The following is a 20,719-nucleotide window of genomic DNA, read 5'->3' on the forward strand; positions in this document are numbered from 1 at the left end:
TATTGTTACACTATTCCTTCATTAAGCTGCAAAAACATCTTCAGTTTCTACACTTATTCTCAGGTCGTGTAATGTAAAATGTGTTCACATGAACTATTTCCAGTAGCTGGTAAACATGTGAAACGCCCCTTTAGAAAAATTAGTGAATTACTGCGCCGGCAAACCTCTTAAATTATTTGATTTTCAAACAGCTGAGCAGAACTGAACGTACTCAGGCATTTCGCTCTTTGCCTATTCTGATCAACACTAAACTGACACACAATATTTTTAGCGCAACGCAATCTGACTTTCAAAAATCCCTACAAAAGAATGCCTCTGACTAACAAATAATCTATACCTTTCGTCAATCACTTACCTCACAAAAATCTTCGTTACTCGAACTACTGCAATACAGCGAGCGCCACTACTGCCAGCTAAATAAAAGATTTTAACTACTGAAGGGACTAACTGCTGATAGGCATAGTTATCAAATGAAAGATTTTGATAGAGAACAAACAATGTATTTACCTTAATAGTGTTCTAAAGTCATAATATATATACCAGTTCATGGCAGTCCGCCCCCGGTAGCTGAGTGGTCAGCGCGACAGACTCTTAATCCAAAGGGCCCGGGTTCGATTCCAGGCTGGGTCGGAGATTTTCTCCGCTCAGGGACTGGGTGTCGTGTTGTCCTAATCATCACTTCATCCCCATCGACGCGCAAGTCGCCGAAGTGGCGTCAAATCGAAAGACTTGCACCAGGCGAACTGTCTACCCGGCGGGAGGCCCTCGTCACACGACATTTCATTTCAGGTCATGGCATCCAGTCTTACAATTGTACTGTCTCTGATGGACACACGTACAGATCACCCGCTCTCAAAATTCCGCCATTTCTCTCCCCACATCCACCACTGCTGGCGGCTCACCGCCAAATGCGCAACGCTACGCGCTGTTAACAGCCAACTGCCCAACACTACAATAGCAAATTACAACAATGCCAATCAGCCACAGACTGCACACAGCACCCCCAGTGATTTTCATATTGAGCGCTACGTGGCGTTACAAGCATAAAAACCTAAACAGCCTGCTTACACGTGTCATGTAAAATTTATAACATCAACAAAATTGTAAAATGTAAACACGGCCGGAACTGTCATGATTAATAAAATTCTTTTCCGGGCTATCAGACCACGGCATAATAGCCCGGAAAAGAATTTTATTAATTATCAACAAAATTTTCAAGAGTAGTGTGACAGCCACTGGTAATTTCTTTTCTCTCCCGAAATGATGGACACTTAGGAATTTTTCTGAACTAAGAAAAGACTCTAATATACCGCAGCAAAATCATTGTACAGGGAGATTTTGCTGAATGAGGAGATACTGCAGGAAAGTATTGCTTAGAGGATAATGAGTAAAAAAACGCCATGTGATCATCTGGCCGGGAAAGCGTTCCAAGGAAGGTATACCCTCTTGAAAACAGACATGACAGTGTAGGTTTCAATGAAATTCCATGAGAGAACACACTAGGCAAGTGGTAATTTTCTGTCTGTAAATAGCGTTTTAGCTGTACACGCAAGTGGCCAGCAATGTTGTCCACGACCAAACTGAGTCAGCGACAATAATGAAGCAGATGCCACCCAGTACCAATGTATGTGTGCCGTCATTCTGGGCAGCGTTACCGCCATATCCAGCGAGTAGCTTTTTCTTTCTTTTTTTTAAAATAAGAAAAACGAGTCCACACAAATTCTCGTTTGCGTGATTTGGCCTCATATGCTCTTTCTGTCAGTTATATGTACACTGTCAAAGATCTTTTATCTACACCTTCATGTAGGTGTACCTTCCTTGGAATACATACGACATACAAATTTCCATACGACATACAAATTTCCATACGACCTCTTTAGCTTCTTATATTCACGGGGATCGTTTCCTGCAGTTTGTCCTGTTCCAGTAAAATCGCCGTGTACACTTTGAATGGTGAAACACCTCTCATAGTAACGCCAGTAAGGAATACGCTGCCCGACAAAATTAGTAAAGCACTCAGAAGGGGAGGAGAAAATGAAACGAACATTTGTTGGGTAATAGCGCATTTAAGTCATTTCAACGGCTGCAAAATTGAGACAAATTTACAAAGAACTTGGTCATACGAGCCCATTCAGTTTGCCGTTGCGCCTCCTCTGGCCTGCACACGCCGGAACATGGCAGGACCCGTTGGCACCTTCTCCGCCTCTCTCCTCTTAACAAACACCCCTCAGCCCCCGGCCGATCTCCCAAGTGTCCTGTAATGTTGGCACACGTACGAACACACTCGAGGTGATGGATGGATCACATTGGTGACGCATTCGTCTACTATTTGGGGTATTCAGAGGTATGTTCCCACTGGGTTGCTTGCCGCCTAACAGAATATCATTAAGAGAACGAAGGACATTCAGTGCGACACTGCTTCCGCGTTACGAGGCTGATGCCGAAGTTTTTTGTCGAACATCATCATAGGCTATGAAATATGGCTTCATAATTTCGAACCGGAAACAACACGGCAACCCATGGAGTGCTGTCATATTGCCTCTTTTCCGAAGAAAAAGTTCAGAGCCGCACCGTCAGCCGTTAAAGTCATGGTGACAGTCTTCTGGAACTTTGTAGGTGTTATTCTGTTCGCCGGCCTCCCTCAGGTGTAACGATAAACTCTGAAATGTATTGTGATATCCTCACAGGAAACTGTATAGATGACTTCAATGTGATCGTGGCCACAGAAATGCAAACGAATTTCTTCTTCACCATGACAACGCAGTCGACATACAAGTCTGCGCTTCCGGCGGGAGCTCATAAAACTTCATTGGACTGTTCTTCCTTCCTCATCTACCACTCATCCCGCATCTCCCACCTTCCTGCTTCCATCTGTTTGAACCAGTGCAGGATGTATTCCATGGGAATCAGTACGTGGATGGTGAAGAAGTTGGCTCCGACTTCGACCAGTAGAGTGGTACCACCCGGGCATACAGGCCCTCCCAGTAAGGTGGTGTAAGGTCATCACTTTGAACGGAGATTATGTTGAAAAATAGGATTTTGTAGCCAAAATACGGGTTATTAAAATGGTGTGTTGGAATCCCGAATAAAACAAAGCTGCTTTCAGAAAAAAATGTGTGACATTACTCACCGAACGCCCCTCGTAGAAACAGTCTGGTACGCCATAGTTAAATTCGACATTAATAGTTTCCACAAATTGGGTTCGCCAACGACACATCTTGCCCAAAGTAATAGATGGCGTCATACGGGGACGCCTATGATTCCATCGTCTCTTCCTGCGAATAACACGACGCCTCCTCGGACGATGTCTCCCATGCCGGCGTTTACGGACTACACGGGGACGACGACGTGTCCATCTCCTTCACAGACAGACAATGCCCAATATGACAATTAGTATTGAAAATATTTAATCGAGACAACAGTGCCTCATCACCAATAGACATTTCATTGGACACAAATATAACGAGCCCCGAATGAGTAACTTTTAGGCCCGGTTTATATGTAACATTCACTGTTACCGGCCTACCTTCAACAATTCTCTTCAAAATACCAGCAAAAGGCTTCCATCCACATCACTCAAATTCTTCAAACAAAATCACAGAATGAATAGATGGATTATTGCCTCCAAATCCTATTTTAAACAAAAATTTTCTCTAATAGCTTCAAAGAGGTGTGAGAAGATACAGTGGAAAACTGGAATGAGAAAACATTGATGACACTAAGCGTAGGAATAGGAAATATCAGAAACTTCTGTTTCTCTCATATGCAATCTGCTGAAGTGGTGGAGAGCGACGTGACTAGCTACAGAAAAATGGGGACAAAATCAGTGCAAAATCCATAAATTTTCGAACAGTTCAAAAGCTGAAACAAAAAGACAGATATTTTTATAGTGAAAATTATGACATCATGGGAGTAGACGCTAATGTTAGGTGAAGTGTATGAAACAGTTTGAGGTGTGAAGAACGGAAATGCCACTGGAGACGGTGTTTAGATGCAAATGGCCAAATATGGGGTAACTTAATGCAGAACTCTTTCAAGTTTGTCTGCAGAGGAAAACAGTTCCGAAAATTTGAGTAAATTTTTCTATTTCACATGAAAGAAGAGACGACATATTACAAAACATTATCCCTAACATCGTCCTTTTCGAAATTTGTACGAAATTCACTATAGTTATTACCAGTTGCATAGAAGAGGAGAATGTTTTGATGAGGCAGGAACAAGCCCGTTTTAGGGTTGAAAACGACTCGACGGATCGTTTGCAAGTTGTGGACGAGATTACAGAACAAAACAATGAAAGTGTGGGTGTTACATTATTCGAAATTCGAAGTTTGAAGAAATTGTTAACGCAGTTTCACCCAAATATGTACTGACTGTCCATGAACTATAAGAAATTGATATAAACTGTGTTAATATACTTTTTGAAGAAATTGTTAACGCAGTTTCACCCAAATATGTACTGACTGTCCATGAACTATAAGAAATTGATATAAACTGTGTTAATATACTTGAGAATATATACGTCGATGCTATGGCTTCCATTACACTTCATCAGCATAGGAATTCCAGTTTTAATGACGAATCATGTAAGGAGATTTACCTAATTGCTGATAAACTTCAACAACGAACTGGTAAATTTAATCACGTATAAAAGTGCGTGTAAAAGTCAACCCTAAAGACGAAAATATTGTATAAATAACACATTAAAATGATAAAAATTAAGAATGTAGAAGGTAGTAGATGAGTATTTGTGTTTAGTGGAACTGATAACAGACTGGATGGACAGTAAAAGAAATGAACAGATGAATGAAAAACTGCCTCCAATGTTTCTGGTAAACTAAATACGGTTTTCAAAACTAAGCTTGTGATGTACCTAATTGTAAGCATCCATTTCCAATGTATTACCAGTTTTTATTCATGGCAGTAGAGCACGGACTTTTAATGTGAAAACCATTCAGGAATTGAGGGTTACGTTGTGAGTTCGGGAGAGTTTTAGGTTGGGAACGGAAAACTCAAGAAATTAATCAGAGAACAGACTGAAAGAAATACAGGTGAACGAGACATGCAGCCAAGTGAATGGATAGCAGATCGTGTAAGGAAATTCTTCGCTCGATTGTAAGAGATAAGACAGTGATGAGAGGAATTACATACGAAAATGTCCAGGGACCGCATGTATGTGTATAGTTGTAAAACCTCATACAGCGATAAATCTGGAGTTCTTTACCTAACAGTGGATGGCGAAAGAGATTGGCCGAAGATGATGGTGGTGGTGATGATGATTCTGAGAAGAACTTTTTCTACAGTTAAAGCTGTGCACCAGATGGGACACGAATCCTGATTCCTGGATTTCCTGCGAAGTGCGCTACAACGTTTTCCATTTGTGTACGCCTCACAGTTTTATCTTATCACTTGGTAGGGAAGGAGAGAAGCAATTGGCAAGTTGAGATTCTGAGACGGACCATCAATTCTTCACGGCCGCTGACAATAGCTAGGTCGCTTTGCTCTCCACAGGAAAAATGCGGAGGCTCTGCGCTGAATATTCACACATACATATGCCTAACTGGCTCGTTCATGTCTCGGCCACGTAGGCCTCACTGCTCTCACGGTGAACAGCTACAGATGCCGTGTTTCGCGAGTTAAAAAAAAAAAAAAAAAAAAAAAAAAAATCTACTCCTGGCTGAATTTCAACGCTGAGGGAATTTCCATTCTTTTCATCTCCGTAAACACCAGTTAGCATAGTAACAAAAAAATTTTCAAATGTGTCTGAATTCCTAGGAGACCAAACTGATGAGGTCATCGGTCTCTAAACTTACACGCTACTTAAAGTAACTTATGCTTAAGAACAACACACATACCCACTCCCGAGGGAGGACTCAAACCTACAGAGGGGGTGGGGGGGGTGGGGGTGGGGGGGGGGGTGGAGGGGGGTGACGAGCGCAACCGTGGCATGGTGCCTCAAATCACGCAGCCGGTTTAGCATAGAAACAGCTCACAGTAGAATGTTAATGCCGAGTGTTGCTAGGCACATAAAATCTGTGCGTTGTCGATGCTAAAAAGCAGTCGTGACGTCGTGTCACTAGGATCTATGAACAGAACTTGACCTAAAAATTACCATTAATATGTAGCGATTTGTGAAGAAGGCAGGGATACTCCCACACTAAGAAGGCCGGGGCTGGCTGTGTGGTTGGTCCATCGCTCTCTCGCACACAACGGATGAACATAGTGTGCTATCTAGACACACAAGCACCCGCCGCTGTGACCGAGGTGGCTAACTCTCACTACTTTCAGAGGTACACGGAGCGGTGGAAAAGATACTCATCTAAAAATGTTTTACATCACCTTGTTTCCGAGAGATCCGGAACCTGTCCAAAAAATTGGAGTAGAGATCAACATAAACATCATTTCCGCCCTTTTTACTGCTCATGGAAACCAAACATTGCATCTTGTACCACCATACCTTCAGAGGTGATGGTCCAGGTTGCTATACACACCAGTACCTCTAATACCCAGGCACATCCTCTTGCATTCATGCATGCCTGTATGCGTCGTGGAATACTATCTACACGAAGGCACTGTTGGTCCAGATTGTCCCACTCCTCAACTGCGATTCGGCGTAGATCCCTCAGAGTGGTTCGTGGATCACGTAGTGCATTAACAGCCCTTTTCAATCCATCCCAGGCACGTTCGATAGGGTTCATGTCTGCAGAACATGTTGGCCACTCCAGTCAGGCGGTATCGTTATCCTGAAGGAAGTAATTCACAAGATGAATGCCTCGCCAATATGCTGCCGATTTGGTTGCACTATCGGTCGGAGGACGGTATTCACAGCCTTTACGGCGCGTTCCATGATCACCAGGGGCGTACGTCGGCCCCACATAATGCCACCCCAAAAGAGCAGCATTCCTCCACTTTGTTGCAGTCGCTGGACAGTATGTCTAAGGCGTTCAGCCTGGCAAGGTTGCCTCCAAACACATCTCCGACGATTGTCTAGTTGAAGGCATATGTGATACTCATGGGTTAAGAGAACGTGATGCCAATACTGAGCGGTCCATTCGGCATGTTGTTGGGCCCATCTGTGCCGCGCTGCATGGTGTCGTGGTTTCGAAGATGGACCTCGGGTATTGCGGATGGTGTTTACTAGCAATCACATAAAATCAGAGGAAGAAATCACCCGAGAGTTTCAGAGCGCTGTAAGCGGTCCACCTAGCACAATAATTGCGCGCAAGGAGTTAAGAGCCGTGGGGTGCAATGGTCGAACAACTGTTCGTAAGTCACACATTTATGTATGAGTAGCTAGAGTTAATCGACGCTTGACATGGTATCAAAAACGACGCCACTGGACAGTGGGCAAGTGATTTAGAGCTATAGTCTAAGGATTTGGGTCTGGCGAATGCCTACAGAACGTTACCTTTCATCATATGTTGAGCCAGCAGTGAAATACGGAGGAAGTAGTTTTACGGTATGATAGTGTTTTTCATTCTCAGGATAAAGTCCCCTTTTTGTGCTTAAGAAAAATGTAAATGTGGAAGTATAGGAGCACGTTTTACGGCCTTGTGTACCGTGTGAAGTAGAGGAACGGTTCATAGGCGATGATAGTTTATGTCAACATGACAATGCACCTGTTATAAAGCAGCGTCTGCGAGGTAGTTGGCCGTGGACAATGCCGTTCGTGAAATGGTGTAGCCTGCCCAGAGTTTCGAAATGAACATAGCTGGGATGAGTCAAAACGTCGACCTCACTCCAGACACCAGCGTCCAACATCGCTTCCTTCTCTGGTTTCATCTTTTGAGGAATAATGGACAGACATTCTTCTATAAATGTTCAGGCATCTCATGGAAAGTGTTCCAAGCAGAGTCTAATCCATATTGGAGATGATGGGTGGACAAAACTAATATTACTGTCAACTAGTAGTCTGTATATTTTGATCAGATAGTGTATACAGTATGTCGGAGTGTGCTGCACATTTAACAGCAGTGAAGGAAGACGTGGCAAAGTAAATATCGTCGTTTCGTTTACTTTTATCGAATGTCTGGTGGTGATACTCTTAAACAGTTCATTATGTAGTCTTTCTTATAAAGGTGTAGATTAAGTGCAAAGAGGGGAAGAATCCCTCGATTGTTATCTGAAGATTTACACGATCTCGGTGAAGTAAGACTTCATATGACTCGCTTTCGGGCTTAAAACATTCATTTTTGTGAACTGGGTTCGGTTTAACTAGTATCCCGTGTAACACCAAGGGACGAAATTTTGACGTAACATCGATGTTGACAACGGACAATATTCTAATCGTAAAAGTAGCTGCAATCAGGTTCAGTAGGATACCGTGAATGTATGCCTTCCTGAAGTTATAGCTAGTTAATACTATGCTTGCCACCCCACAGCCCAAAAAATGGCTGCATTCCGGTACATGATCGATAGAGCTATCCAACTACCACTCTCTGAAGACAAATATGATGAAGAAATTGAAATAATAAAACAAACAGGTATTGCAAATGGTTATAACAGTTCCGTAGTAGACAGCCTGAAACACTCAATAATGGCAAAGCAATCACAACACAAAAAAAAAAAAACAAAAAGAAAGTAACATCTTCCATACAATCCCCTTTTTAGGTAACATTTCATATCAGATTGCCAATGTCTTCAAACGAAAAGGCATAAGCATATCCTTTACACAGACCCATTGAACGGAAATTATCCCACAACATCAGCACACGAAACCCTCTTCAACACACAGGTGTGTACAAAATTGAATGTTTGGACTGTGACTGCTTCTACATAGGCCAAACAGGCAGATCATTTGAAATTAGATTCAAAGAACACATGGCAGCACTAAAAAACAAAAAATACCACACATCAGCAATATCTACCCACCTGCATGAAACAAAACATCACGCTGACAACACAAATATCAGCATCCTACACATGCAACCAAAAAGGCAGAAAACTGGACATGCTTCAAACACTCCAAACACCAAACTAAACAACCTGAATCCATCTTAAATAACAAAAATGACCAATATGCAACAGTATCATCTCTGTTTTCAGCAACACACACACACACACACACACACACACACACACACACACACACACACACACACACACACACACACAGACCCTAATATTTACCATAAATATTTAGGTATGTCACCACACCAGCACCCGAGCGTACAACAGATTGACCTCATTTACAGATATATCATCACACCAACAGCTTGAACCCCTTGTCAGCTTGAAACTATGTGTACAAGTACCTGCACAAAATGGTTCAAATGATTCTGAGCACTACGGGACTTAACTGCTGTGGTCATCAGTCCCCTAGAACTTAGAACTACTAAAATCTAACTTACCTAAGGACATCACACACATCCATGCCCGAGGCAGGATTTTAACCTGCGAACGTAGCGGTCGCGTGGTTCCAGACTGTAGCGCCTAGAACCGCTCGCCCCCCCCCCCCCCCCGGCCGGCTCTACCTGCACAAATTGCACATCCGTCTGCATAATTTTAAGCGTATTACCGCAAGCTTTAGGCAGAAATGTAACAGATATAATCTTAAGACCCCTTGCCTTGTAAAGTTTGCTCTCATACAGTCACTCTTTCTACCCTCTCCCTCCCTCTCACTTTCTCTTTGTCTTCCTCCCCCTCTGCCTCCAGTCTTTCATATCTATGTATCCCAACCAAAATTGTTATTTGTGTATAATTTTACCACTCTAACCAATATGGTTATTGGAGGAGGAGGATATTAGTGTTTAACGTCCCGTCGACAACGAGGTCATTATAGACGGAGCGTAAGCTCGGGTGAGAGAAGGATGGGGAAGGAAATCGGCCGTGCCCTTTGAAAGGAACCATCGCGGCATTTGCCTGAAGCGATTTAGGGAAATCACGGAAAACCTAAATCAGGATGGTCGGAGACGGGATTGAACGGTCGTCCTACCGAATGCGAGTCCAGTGTGCTAACCACTGCGCCACCTCGCTCGGTGCATGGTTAATGTACTTAAAGTTTGTAACACTTCACCTGATTGTATAAGTGAGTATGACGTTGAAGCTATTTTAACTTGTCAAAATCGGATTTATATACGACCTGAAGTATTTATTCCAACGAATGAATTCGACACCTCAAACAACACCTCAAAACCCTTTAAAAATTTATTCTGTAATAATGTTGTTAAGACGTATGTTCTTTGGACTTTGTGACAATGTTTCCTCTTCTGCTATACGATCCATGCATCCAATAGATTCCGACGCCATATTTGTTTACAAAATATGAGAGTATACATGCGATGTTTTAAGACTGTCAAAGGAACCTGTGACCACTGGAGGAACTTTATTTTCCTTGTTTTATGTTTACCGTTAGATACACCTTTAATTTTTAGTCAAAAGAAACCCAAAGCCATATTCTGAAATAGAGTTTTGTTTCTCCACTAGACAGTGCCACAAGTTCCTCCAAAACATGGTAACAACACACACACAAATGACATATTAACAAATGTAAATCGACATGATGATGCAGGATGAGATTTTCACTCTGCAGCAGAGTGTGCGCTGATATGAAACTTTCTGGCAGATTAAAACTGTGTGGCGGACCGAGAGCCGAACTCGGGACCTTTGCCTTTCGCGGGCAAGTGCTCTACCCGTGAGCCACTCAAGCACGACTCACACCCCGTCCTCACAGCTTTACTTCTGCCAGTACCTCGTCTCCTATCTTCCAAACTTTACAGAAGCTCTTCTGCGAACCTACCAGAACTAGCACTCCTGAAAGAAAGGATATTGCGGGGACACTGCTTAGCCACAGCCTGGGGGATGTTTCCAGAGTGAGATTTTCACTCTGCAGCGGAGTGTGCAAAGATATGAAACTACCTGACAGATAAAAACTGTGTGCCGGACCGAGATTCGAACTCGGGACCTTTGCCTCTACCAAAGGTCCCGAGTTCGAGTCTCGGTCGGGCACACAGTTTTGATCTGCCAGGAAGTTTCATGATGATGCAGGTTTAAACCTTTGAAACGCTTAGTGGAGATAAATAAAAAGTAACTGGTAACAGTAAACTTGTTGTTTCATTTAATGTCAATAACAGTATCGGTAAAGCCTAACCTACAATGTTCGCATTTAAAGGCAACACAACGTAATTAAGGTAACGAAGGAAACATTACTAGCTACTTCTACTTTACAAGGTTGCTTACCTCTTCTGCTTTCCCAAACAGACAGCTATTTGCGCAGTAAACAGCCTTTTAGACAGAGATATGTAGTTCAAAAGATCTTTTCGTCGGTTGCTCTAGAAGACGCCTCTACGAAGCACTTACTTCGTTACGTTGTCACCTTGGCATATAGCGACGTGGGAAGTCAGTACATGGCTTTACATATACAAAGATCATAGGATGCATTTCCCACCACGTTCAGTTCAGGATTCGAACCAGCGAACTCTTGGATAACACCAGCTGACAGTGGGTAGACTTTAATGCCACTAGTCAAGGCCAGAGGTAAATAATCAAATAAAAACTGTAGTAATAAAGTACACTATACTCGAGTCTGAAGTATGTCTATTAACAATTAGCTGCACACATAGAGCACGTATTAGGTCGGTGAGGAATTCCGGCTGTATTTGGCAGCTGTTACGAGCCCCCGTTGTAAAACGCTACGTATCGTGTCCAGACCTCTCTCCCACGACACAAGACTGCGACCGCTCTCCGCGACCCCTGAGTTGACCTCTCTTAGCGCTGACTTCTTGCTCCTAAGTGCTACGCTTATTTCTAAGAGATGCGCCTACTGAGAAAATCCCAATGTGTTTTCGTGCGTCAAAACGCATTCACCCTCACGCAGCCGACGCGGCACACCGCACCAGCTCATGGAAGAAGCAGGTGCGATTACCACCAGCAGTTGTCGCTAGCTTTCCGTTTACACGCAGGTAAATACACTGTTACTCCGTCAGGCCTACGGTCAGAACTAGTGGGTCTTTGATGAGAAACATAATATAGTAATACATTTGTTCCTCAAAGTTAACTTTATTTCAGCTAAATGGATATCGTTCAGGAAGATTCCAAAGCTCCCCTTCTTCGGAAAGGGAACATGTTGCCAGATTTCATTTCCAGCAGAGGTAAACTTGTAACCTGTCGAAAATTTATGCCCGACACTGAGTTAGCAGCAACAGACAAGCTCCAATTGTATCTCATCTGGCGAGTATGTGGGGAGGGGTATCTAGCAGAATACTGAAGTATTGTTCCATGTATGTTACCTCAGTTACTGTAACTTTTCCTTTAGGAGTGGTCGGTTTCCTGACCGATTAAAGTACTCGGTAGTGAAGCCACTTTATAAAAAGGGAGACAGGGATAATATTGACAATTATAGACCTATTTCTATGCCATCGGTGTTTGCTAAAGTTATCGAGAAGGTTGTAAATACAAGGTTACTGGAGCATTTAAATTCACATAATTTGCTGTCAGATGTACAGTTTGGTTTTAGAAATGGCTTAACAAGTGAAAATGCTATATTCTCTTTTCTCTGTGAGGTTTTGGACGGATTAAATAAAAGGTTGCGAACGTTAGGTGTTTTCTTTGATCTAAAGAAGGCTTTTGACTGTGTTGACCACAAAATATTACTGCAGAAGTTGGACCATTATGGAGTAAGGGGAGTACCTTACAATTGGTTCGCCTCTTACTTTAAGAACAGAAAGCAGAAGGCAATTCTCCGCAATATTGAGAGTGGTAGTGATGTTCAGTCCCAATGGGGCAATGTTAAGTGGGGCGTTCCCCAAGGGTCGGTGCTGGGGCCACTGCTGTTTCTTATTTATATAAATGATATGCCTTCCAGTATTGCAGGTGATTCAAAAATATTTCTGTTTGCTGATGACACCAGCTTGGTAGTGCAGGATCTTGTGTGTAATATTGAAACATTATCAAATAATGTAGTTTATGAAATAAGTTCGTGGCTTGTGGAAAATAATTTGATGCCAAATCACAGAAAGGCTCAGTTTTTACAGTTTCTACCAATTCAACAAGAACTGATATTTTACTCAGACAGAATGGGCATATTATAAGCGAGACGGAAGAGTTCAAGTTCCTAGGAGTTCGGATAGATAGTAAGCTGTTGTGGAAAGCCCATGTTCATGATCTTGTTCAGAAACTAAATGCCGCTTTATTTACCATTAGAACAGTATTTGAAATAAGTGACATTTCAACACGAAAAGTAGTCTACTTCGCATATTTTCATACGCTTATGTGGTATGATATTATTTTTTGGGGTAATTCTTCTGATTCAAGAAGGGTATTTTTGACTCAAATAGGGGCTGTTCGAGCTATTTGTGGTGTAAGTTCGAAAACCTCTTGTCGACCCCTATTCAATAGTCTGGGAATTTTGACATTGCCCTCACAGTATATATTTTCTTTAATGTCGTTTGTTGTTAGCAATATTAGCTTATTCCCAAGAGTTATCAGCTTTCACTCAGTTAATACTAGGCAGAAATCAAATCTGCGTGTGGAATGCACTTCCTTGACTCTTGTGCAGAAAGGAGTGCAGTATTCTGCTGTATCCATTTTCAATAAGCTACGACAAGAAGTCAAAAATCTTAGCAGTAGCCCAAACACTTTTAAGAGTTTCCTCATGGCTCACTCCTATTCTGTCGAGGAGCTCCTAGAAGAGCTAAAAAATTAAGCAAATTCCAGTGTTACATTCTTGATTTTCTTTATTTAAACTAACGACTTGTCACCTGAATATGTTTCTTATATTTCATTTTATCTGTTTGTACAATCTACAACTGAATATGTTTCTTATATTTCATTTTATCTGTTTCTACAATCGTGTTATAATTTCATGTATTGACTCGTTCCATGACGATGGAGACTTCTCCTTAATGTGGTCCCACGGAACAATAAATAAATAAATAAATAAAGGGTGGGGTGGGTGAAGAACTCAGCCGTGAATATTTGATATCGTCCAACGAGAGAGTGGGCCCACTGTCCTCGCATATTATTTTTTTTTCACGGCAGGCTACACTACGGTTTCAGTGCACTGTCCAATGTCTATTGCAAATATCATGGTGATACTGTGTGAGTACAAATCAACAAAATTCACCATCACGTTTTCCGTCGACAAAACTAATTCGCGCAATGCCCCAAAAATAGATGGACCTCTTGGCCGTATTTCGTGTACGATGTCACATGTGTTTCAGATACACTGATTCATTGTGTTTTGATGGCCCGTCTTGTGCTCTTTCAGGCTACATTCAGATCAGAATAATTAACAGGAAAGCATAATTAACATGAAAACTGATACATTAACAAAACGAAAATGGCGCTGCATCATTTACATTACAATGAGGCGACAGAAGTCATGGGACAGCGGTGTGCACAGGTACAGATGGCGGCAATATCGCGTACGCAAGTATAAAAGCGCAGTGCATTGCCGGAGCTGTCATTTGTTCTCAAGTCGTAAACGTGAAAGGGTCTCCCCCGTGGTTATAGCCACACGACGGGAACCAACAGACTTTGAACGCAGAATGGTAGATGGAGCTAGACGTACAGGACATTCCATTTAGAAAATTGTTAGAGAATTCAGTGTTGCAAGTTCCACAGTATCAAGAACACCAAATTTCAGGCATTACCTCACACCACAGTCAAAGCAGCGGCTAATGGCCATCACTCCGTGACCGAGAGCTGCGGCGTTTGCCTAGAGATGTCTGTGCAAACAGACAAACAACACTGCGGCGAAATTTGGCTTTAATGGACAATGGTAGCAGACGACCGACTCATTTGTCTTTGCTAACAGCACGACATCGCCTGCAGCGCCTGTGCTAGGCTCGTTACCATATCGGTTGGACCCTGGACGACTTGAAAACTGTGCCCTGGTCAGATGAGTCCTGATTTCTGTTAGTAAGGGCTTATGGTAGGGATCGTGTGTGGCGCAGAGGCAGTGAAGCCGTGGACCCACGTTGGCAACAAGGCGCTGCGCAAGCTGATGTTGGCGCCATCACGGTACGGGCTGTGTTTACGGGGAATGAACTGGGTGCTTTGGTCCAACTGAACCGATCATTGCCTGGAAACGGTTATGTTCGGCTACTTGCTGACCATTTGCAGCCATTCATGGATTCATTTCAAATGGTTCAAATGGCTCTGAGCACTATGGGACTTAACATCTATGGTCATCAGACCCCTAGAACTTAGAACTACTTAAACCTAACTAACCTAAGGACAGCACACAACACCCAGTCATCACGAGGCAGAGAAAATCCCTGACCCCGCCGGGAATCGAACCCGGGAACCCGGGCGTGGGAAGCGAGAACGCTACCGCACGACTACGAGCTGCGGACACACAGATTCATGTTCCCAAAAAACTATGGAATTGTTTTGGATGGCAATTCGCCATGTCACCGGGCCACAGTTGTTCGCGATTGGTTTGAAGAACATTCTGAACAACTGGAACGTATGATCTGGCCACTTAGATCGCCCGACATGAATCCCATAGTACATAACTCACAGGACATAATCTAGAGGCGAGTTGCTGCACAAAATCCTGCACCTCCAACAGTCAATCAATTACGAACGGCTGCCGGGGACTTCCAATGACTTCTTGAGTCCCTGCCATATCCAGTTGCTGCACTGTGCCGGGCAAAAGGAGGCCCGACACGATATTAAGAGGTGTCCCATGACTTTTTTCACCTCAGTGTAAACATCTTCGCTCTCATGATTCACGATTGTTTTTCTAAATACTAATATTCTTACACTCGCTGACGAATCAATAAAGTCTTTGCATTGTAAAGGTTTGTGATTGTTGTTGCTGCGTTGTTAAAATGTACAAACGTGTGTGAAATCTTATGGGGCTTAACTGCTAAGGTCATCAGTCCCTAAGCTTACACACTATGTTTGTTGTTGTTGTGGTCTTCAGTCCTGAGACTGGTTTGATGCAGCTCTCCATGCTACTCTACCCTCTGCAAGCTCCTTCATCTCCCAGTACCTACTGCAGCCTACCCACTTCTGAATCTGCTTAGTGTATTCATCTTGGTCTCCCTCTACGATTTTTACCCTCCACGCTGCCCTCCAGTACTAAATTGGCGATCCCTTGATGCCTCAGAACATGCCCTAAGAACCGATCACTTTTTCTAGTCAAGTTGTATCATAAACTTCTCTTCTCCAAAATCCTATTCAATACTTCCTGATCTACCCATCTAATCTTCAGCATTCTTCTGTAGCACCACATTTCGAATGCTTCTATTCTCTTCTTGTCCAAACTACTTATCGTCCATGTTTCACTTACATACATAGCTACACTCCATACAAATACTTTCAGAAACGTCTTCCTGGCACTTAAATCTACGCTCGATGTTAGCAAATATCTATTCTTCAGCAATGCTTTCCTTGCCATTCCCAGTCTACATTTTATATCCTCCCTACTTGGACCATCATCAGTTATTTTGCTCCCCAAATAGCAAAACTCCTTTACTACATTAAGTGTCTCATTTCCTAATCTAATTCCCTTAGCATCACAGGACTTAATACGACTACATTCCATTATCATCGTTTTGGTTTTGTTGATGTTCATCTTATATTCTCCTATCAAAACACTGTCCATTTCGTTCCACTGCTTTTCCAAGTCCTTTGCTGTCTCTGTCAGAATCACAATGTCATCGGCGAACCTCAAAGTTTTTATTTCTTCTCCATGGATTTTAATAGCTACTCCGAACTTTTCTTTTGTTTTCTTTACTGCTTGCTCAATATACGGGTTGCATAGCATCGGGGAGAGGCTACAGTCCTGTCTCACTCCTTTCCCAACCACTGCTTCCCTTTCATGTCCCTCAACTCTTATAACTGCCATCTGGTTTCTGTACAAATTGTAAATAGCCTTTCGCTGCCTATATTTTACCCCTGCCACCTTCAGAATTTGGAAAAGAGTATTCCAGTCAACATTGTCAAAAGCTTTCTCTAAGTCTACAAATGCTAGAAACGTAGGCTTGCTTTTCCTTAATCTTTCTAAATAAGTCATAGGGTCAGTATTGCCTCACGTATTCCAACATTTCTACGAAATCCAAACTGATCTGATCTTCCCCGAGGTCGGCTATGACCATTTTTTCCATTCGTCTGTAAAGAATTCGCGTTAGTATTTTGCAGCTGCGGCTTATTAAACTGATAGTTCGGTAATTTTCACATCTGTCAACAACTGCTTTCTTTCGGATTGGAATTATTATATTCTTCTTGAAGTCTGACGGAATTTCACCTGTCTCACACATCTTGCTCACCAGATGGTAGAGTTTTTGTGAGGACTGGCTCTCCCAAGGCTATCAGCAGTTCTAATGGAATGTTGTCTGCTCCCGGGACCTTTCACACTGCTTAAACTAAATTATCCTAAGGACAAACACACACACCCATGCCCGAGGGAGGACTCGCACAGGCCATGACTGCAGCGCTTAAGACCGCTCGGCTAATCCCGCGCGGCTGTTTCGTTGTTCTCCTCGCCTTTCATTGTAATTCGGGTATTATGCTAAGCTGTCAGTAAGTCGTTAATAAAACTCTTTTGGTTCAAAATGGAACCCGCAATGAATTTTCCATCGTTAGTTTTCCATGTTGATGCCAGTAAATATCGCTTTGTGATTGAAAATTTCGTCTTTGAATTTCTAGTTCTCGTAGTATATTGCGTGTTCATTCTTTTTTGTATAAGTTAAGCCGTGTATTGGTATACTGGCGCCACCTGTTGACATTCTCTTGAAGTGCACGCTCTGCCCTGATGTGCGCGTCTGCTCAGTTGATGTTGTCGGTTAACGATGTGCCATTTTACATCTACGCCGTTTCACTTCAGCGAAATCATTTGGCACTATGTGCATTTTGTATTTTCATCATCTTATTAGTGACAAACGAATTTACGTATACTTTATTGTGAGTGGAATGTGTTTCTGTTGTGTGACTGATACGTATGCACTTCAAATTTTAGAAGGTAAGTAGTTTATTTGCCATACATTCTCAATGTCTGGAAAACTGCTCTTTCACGACATCAGAAAATTTTACTTTTAATGGCCGCTATCCTTTGCTACGATTGTCGATGGTGCAACAAGCTCCTGTCAAAACGAGATTTCAGGATAAATTTCTTCTCATTAATTAGTCTTAGCACTATTTGATCCTTATCTTTATAACTCGAAGGAAACCTCACAATTATCTTTCATAAATGCCTCCAAACAAGCATCCATTACCTCTGTATGGAAGTTCCTTCATTTTTGTTTTTAAATTTCTCCTGATACCTGATACTTCTCAGAACAATACACCCCACCAAGGCACATTCGTCTCGCTCCATGCTGCATTCTAGTGAACAATATGCCCTCAACAACGGATGGTGAATTTTCTCTAAAATTTTTATATCTTAGTTGCTTGCATTGTTGATAATAATTACCGTTCTAATTCATTGAGGGTATGAGAACCAATCTAACTTCGTGCTGTAAGATACTTCGCATGGTAAGTTGTTGTTCTTCTCAAGGATTTTATTAAATGTCCAGCATCAGAGACAGAGATCTGCTGGTAGACATGTGAAATATGTTATTACGCAGTGACATCAAACCTGTTTATGTATGAAGCTGATTACGCTGAGACATGACTGTATCTGGCTCCCTGCTGGTGAGGTTTGCAGGAAATGAAGTACATGATAATTAATCTTCCTTGACAGGCTTAACAGCTGACATACATCAATCTGCCAGCTAAAATGATGCAACAGCGCTGTAACAGTCGTAAACTAGTAGAAAAGACGCAATCCCTGTATTTGAGACGACGAGAACTCAATGTCCTGCCCCTATTCCTGACCTACGATGCTTCGATTTATTTTATTACATTACTTGTTCTTAATCAAAAGTGAACATGTTGTCGGCCTCAAATGAATTGTTAGTTAGCAATAGGTAAGCGCTAAAAAGTGCAGTAGTGACCAGTCAGTTCTTGCCAAAATGTGATGCAGAAACTGACTGATTTCTTTAAACAGACATGAATGTTAAAATCTACTAGATTATGACTAAAGAGTCACAACTGGACTCATTCAGATCATACACTATGTGATCAAAAGTATCAAGACACCCCAAACCAAATGTTTTTCATATTAGGTGCATTGTGCTGCCACCTACTGACAGGTACTCCATATCAGCGATCTCAGTAGTCATTAGACAACGTGAGACAGCAGAATGGGACGCTCCGCGGAACTCACGGACTTCGAACGTGGGCAGGTGCTTCGGTATCACTTATCATACGTCTGTACGCGATATTTCCACCCTCCTAAACATCCCTAGGTCCACTGTTTCCGATGTATTAGTGAAGTGGAAACGTGAAGGGACACGTACAGCACAAAAGTGTACAGGCCGACCTCGTCTGTTGACTGACAGAGACCGCCGACAGTTGAAGAGGGTCTTAATGTGTAATAGGCAGATATCAATCCAGACCATCACACAGGAATTCCAAACTGTACCAGGATCCACTGCAAGTACTATGACAGTTAGGCGGGAGGTGAGAAAACTTGGATTTCACGGTCGAGCAGCTACTCATAAGCCTCACATCACGCCAGTGAATGCCAAACGACGCCTCAATTTGTAAGAAGTGTAAACACTGGACGATTGAACAGTCGTAAAACATTTTGTGGAGTGACGAATCACGGTATACAATGTGACGATCCGATGGCAGGGTGTGGGGATGGCCAATTCCCGGTGAACGTCATGTGATAGCGTGTGTAGTGCCAACAGTAAAATTGGGAGGCGGTGGTGTTACGTTGTGGTCACGTTTTTCATGGAGGAGGAATCCACCCCTTGTTGTTTTGCATGGCACTATCACAGCACAGACCTACACTAACGTTTTAAGCACCATCTTGCTTTCCACTGCTGAAGAACAATTCGGGAGATGGCGATTGTATCTTTCAACATGATCGACCACCTGCTCATAATGCACGGCCTGTGGTGGAGTGGTTAAAGACAATAATATTCTTGTAATGGACTGGCCTGCACAGAGTCCTGACCTGAATCATACTGAACACATGTTTTGGAACGCCGAATTAGTACTTGCGAAGGCCAGCATAATATATTTTTGACTGTCAGTATGATGAAAGTACATGAAACAGTGTGATGTGTCTGCAGTATTAATAATGGGAGCTGTTGCCAATTGAAAGTTAGGTACAAACTGAGCAGAATGTAGCTACTTCATGGAATGGTGAAAGTGCAACCAAGATTTTCTTCCCTCCGCACACAAGGAATGATCTCTACATCTACATCTACATCCATACTCCCCAAGCCACCTGGCGGTGTGTGGCGGAGAGTACCCTGAGTACCTCTATCGGTTCTCCCTTCAATTCCAGTCTCGTATTGTTAGTGGAAAGAAGGATTGTCGGTATGCTTCTGTGTGGGCTCTAATCTCTCTGATTTTATCCTCATGGTCTCTTCGTGAGATATACGTAGGAGGGAGCAATATACTGCTTGACTCTTCCGTGATCCCATAGTGCTCAGAGCCATTTGACTCTTCGGTGAAGGTATGTTCTCGAAACTTTAAAAAAAGCCCGTACCGAGCTACGGAGCGCCTCTCCTGCAGAGTCTTCCACTGGAGATTATCTATCATCTCCGTAACGCTTTCGCGATTACTAAATGATCCTGTAACGAAGCGCGCTGCTCTCCGTTGGATCTTCTGTATCTCTTCTATCAACCCTATCTGGTACGGATCCCACACTGCTGAGAGTATTCAAGCAGTGGACGAACAAGCGTACTGTAACCTACTTCCTTTGTTTTCGGATTGC

This window comes from Schistocerca gregaria, chromosome 8 (genome assembly GCF_023897955.1).
Source record: "Schistocerca gregaria isolate iqSchGreg1 chromosome 8, iqSchGreg1.2, whole genome shotgun sequence".
Taxonomy (NCBI): domain Eukaryota; kingdom Metazoa; phylum Arthropoda; class Insecta; order Orthoptera; family Acrididae; genus Schistocerca; species Schistocerca gregaria.